The sequence below is a fragment of the Hordeum vulgare genome, chromosome 1H (assembly GCF_904849725.1).
Source record: "Hordeum vulgare subsp. vulgare chromosome 1H, MorexV3_pseudomolecules_assembly, whole genome shotgun sequence".
NCBI classification, from domain to species: Eukaryota; Viridiplantae; Streptophyta; class Magnoliopsida; order Poales; family Poaceae; genus Hordeum; species Hordeum vulgare.
This window is the reverse complement of record NC_058518.1, coordinates 6,084,256-6,088,900: the sequence shown is the minus strand read 5'-3', so window position 1 is coordinate 6,088,900 and position 4,645 is coordinate 6,084,256.

The following is a 4,645-nucleotide window of genomic DNA, read 5'->3' as shown; positions in this document are numbered from 1 at the left end:
TGATGACAGCTTTCCTGATGAGCAATTAAATGTCATCCGCACTTCACATAGTGCACCGTGGTATGCTGATTATGCAAATTATATCGTAGCCAAATACATACCACCCTGTTTCACCTATCAGCAAAAGAAGAAATTCTTCTTCGATTTGAGACACTACTTTTGGGATGATCCTCACCTTTATAAGGAAGGAGTAGATGGTGTCATTAGACGTTGTGTGCCTGAACATGAACAGGGACAGATCTTGCAGAACTGTCATTCCGAAGCCTACGGAGGACACCATGCTGGAGATAGAACTTCCCATAAGGTATTGCAATCAGGTTTCTATTGGCCCACTCTCTTCAAGGATGCCCGTAAGTTTGTCTTGTCTTGTGATGAATGCCAAAGAATAGGGAACATCAGCAAGCGTCAGGAAATGCCTATGAACTATTCACTTGTCATTGAACCATCTGATGTCTGGGGCTTTGATTATATGGGACCCTTCCCGAGTTCCAATGGGTACACTCACATCTTAGTTGCTGTGGATTACGTTACTAAGTGGGTAGAGGCTATCCCCACTAAAAATGCTGATCACCACACCTCTATTAAGATGCTTAAAGAAGTCATATTCCCAAGATTTGGAGTCCCTAGATACTTGATGACTGATGGCGGTTCACACTTCATTCATGGTGTTTTCCGCAAGATGCTAGCTAAGTATGATGTCAACCATAGAGTTGCATCTCCTTATCATCCTCAGTCTAGTGGTCAAGTGGAGTTGAGTAATAGGGAGATCAAGTTGGTCCTACAAAAGACCGTCAATAGATCTCGAAAGAATTGGTCTAGCAAACTTGACGATGCACTATGGGCTTATAGGACTGCTTATAAGAATCCCATGGGCATTTCACCGTATAAAATGGTTTACGGTAAGGCCTGTCATTTACCTCTTGAGCTGGAACAGAAAGCTTATTGGGCAATCAAAGAGCTCAACTTTGATTTCAAACTTGCCGGTGAGAATCGGTTGTTTGATATCAGCTTGTTAGATGAATGGAGAGCCCAGGCATATGAGAATGCCAGGTTGTTCAAGGAAAAGGTTAAGAGATGGCACGACAAACGAATAGAGAAACGAGAGTTCAATGTAGATGATTATGTCCTGCTATACAATTCTCGTTTGAGATTCTTTGCAGGCAAGCTTCTCTCTAAATGGGAAGGTCCCTATGTTATCGAGGAAGTACATCGTTCCGGTGCCATCAAAATCAATAACACGGAAGGAAATTTTCCTAGAGTGGTAAATGGGCAAAGAATCAAGCATTACATCTCTGGTACTCCCATAAATGTTGACACCAATATCATCAATGTCATAACTCTAGAGGAGTACATAAGGGATGTTTGTCAGCCTGTTTTAGACCCTGAAAATGAAGAGGTATCTGTTTCGGTAAGAAATTGGACTCCGATGCTTTTCCAATAGGAAATTTCTTCCGTTTTGGAATTTTTGGAAAATTAGAAAAATAAAAAGCAGTCTGGAGAGCGAACGAGGCGGCCACAAGCCCTGCCACCGCCCCCTACCCCCCTGGTGGCGGAGGGCAAGCTTGTGGGCACCTCATGTGCCTCCCGGACTCCGTTTTCTTGCAAAGGACTCCTTCTGGCCCAGCAAAAATCAATATATATTCACCCAAAGGTTTTGATCTCCGTATCACGCAGTTTTCCTCTGTTTCGTTTCGAGCTTGTTTTCTGCCGCAGATTTAGAGCAAAGATGTCTCAGGAATCTGTTAGGGAGAATGATCTTCACCAAGTTCATGAGGAAGTAGATGCTGATCTGAAAAAAGTAGAAGTCACGGAAGCCAGGGACCAAGCTAAGGTGAAAACCCAAGCTAGGGAGGAAGTTCAACCTATGTTCAACATTGAAGACGTTGAAGGAGTAGATTTTCTCCAACCCTTCCTCCACGTGCTGTCTCCATCCTTGATTGAACTCTTGAGGTTTTGCGAAACAACTCGTGCTCATAATATTTTCCTCTCTCATGAAGTTGTTTTGCTGGAAAACCATGTCACAGATCTCAAACGTATAAATCAAAGATTGATAGCTCTCTTGGAATCAAAGGCGACAGCTCCACCACCACCAGCACCGAAGGAAGACAACTAAGCATTGGTATGGGCAATCCCCTTGGCTTCTGCCAAGCTTGGGGGAGTTTCCCTGGTATCGTATCACCTTTATATCTTTTGCTTTTACCTTTGTTTTAGTTCTTTCCTTTTCAGTTTTTATTTCTTCTCTTAGAGGAATAAGTCTTTAGTTTTTAGTTTGAGTCTTTTGCTTTTGTCTCTCCCCCGATGTATTCGAGCTTACGAGCTATATAATAAAGAGTATCTTAGTCAAGGGCTTTGCTTTGTGCCATGATCAAAAGTATGAAAAGAACGATAGCATGAAAGATCATGAGACGATCTTATGGGAAGTGATAACTTCACTTATGACACGTATGATGATTGAAACTTGTTGAGAGTAGATCAACATAGACCTCAGTTATTGTTGCAATTAATAAGAAGTAATAAGGAAAGAGAGGTTCACATATAAATATATCATCTTAGACACTTTTTACAATTGTGAGCACTCACCAAACTATTACATGCTTAGGAGTAGATGTTGGACAAGGAAGACAACATAATGAATTGTGTTTGCTTGGTTCCAAACAATGTTATATGATTAGAGATCCCTTAGCATGTGATGATTGCTTCCACCTCATATTAGCCAAAACTCCCGCACCAAGTAGAGATACTACTTGTGCATCCATAAACCTCCAACCCAGTTTTGCCATGAGAGTCCACCATACCTACCTATGGATTGAATAAGATCCTTCAAGTAAGTTGTCATCGGTGCAAGCAATAAGAATTGCTCTCTAATATGTATGATCTATTAGTGTGTGGAAAATAAGCTTTGTACGAACCTGTGATGAGGAAGACATAAAAGCGATAGACTGCATAATAAAGTTCTTTATCACATGAGGCAATATAAAGTGACGTTCCTCCACACTAAGAGGACACGCATTCAAACCTCAAAAGCGCATGACAACCTCTGCTTCCCTCTGCGAAGGGCCTATCTTGTACCTTTACTTTTTACCCTTGTAAGAGTCATGGTGATCTTCACCAATTCCCTAATTTTGCCTTTGTCTTGGCTACCGTCACATGTTTGGGAAAGATCTATATTCATATATCAACTTGGAGTTGAGTACTTATGCTTTATTATTGTTGACTTTACCCTTGAGGTAAATAGTTGGGAGGCAAAATTATAAGCCCCTATCTTCCTCTGTGTCCAGCTGAAACTTTGACACCGTGAGTACCACATGAGTTGTAACAATTGTGGAAAACAAAAGAGATGATTGAGTATGTGGATTTGCCTTACAAGCTCTTATTTGACTCTTTCTGATGTTGTGATAAATTACAATTGCTTCAATGACTATGGTTTATTGTTGGTTAGTTCTCGGTAAGGTTTTTGCTTCATGCTTTGCTTTGTGAAGGAATTGTCACTTTTCCATAAGAATCTTTATGATGTATTGTTGTCCTATGTGTGATCATGATGCCCTCATGTTCGTATTATGTTTTATCGACACCTTCGTCCCCAAACATGTGGACATGTTTATGGAACTTGGTTTTCGCTTGAGGACAAGCGAGGTCTAAGCTTGGGGGAGTTGATACGTCCATTTTGAATCATGCTTTCATGTTGATATTTATTGCTTTTTGGGCTGTTATATTACTTGTGGTACAATATTTATGCCTTTTCTCTCTTATTTTGCAAGGTTTATTTGAAGAGGGAGAATTCAGGCAGTTGGAATTCTGGACTGGAAAAGGAGCAAATCTTAGTCCACTATGCTGCACATCTCTAAATGCCCTGAAAAGTTACGTGGATTTTTTTGGGATTATATAAAAAATACTGGGCTAAAGAACTACCGGAGGGGGGCTGCCAGCGCGCCACAAGCCCTGACACCGCCACCCCCCTGGTGGCGGAGTGGGGGCTTGTGGGCTCCCCGACTGCCCACTAGCCCCCCTCTTTTGCTATATGAAGGGTCTTGGTCCATAAAAAATCATACGGGAGCTTTTTCGTGGTTTTGCCGCCGCCACGAGGCGGAACTTGAGCATATCCAATCTAGAGCATTGGTAGGACGATCCTGCCGGGGAAACTTCCCTCCCGGAGGGGGAAATCGTCGCCATCGTCATCAGCACCATCTCCTCTCCAATCCCTAGTTCATCTCTTGTAACCAATCTTCGTCTCGCGACTCCGATTGGTACTTGTAAGGTTGCTAGTAGTGTTGATTACTCATTGTAGTTGATGCTAGTTGGATTACTTGGTGGAAGAGTTTATGTTCAGATCCTTGATGCTATTCATTACACCTCTGATCATGATTATGATTATGTTTTGTGAGTAGTTACTTTTGTTCCTGAGGACATGGAATAAGTCATGCTGATAATAGTCATGTGAATTTGATATTCGTTCGGTATTTTGATATGTTGTATGTTATTTTTCCTCTAGTAGTGTTATGTGAACGTCAACTACATAACACTTCACCATATTTGGGCCTAGAGGAAGGCATTGGGAAGTAGTAAGTAGATGATGGGTTACTGGAGTGACAAAAGCTTAAACCCCAGTCTATGCGTTGCTTCGTGAGGGGCTGATTTGGATCCACTA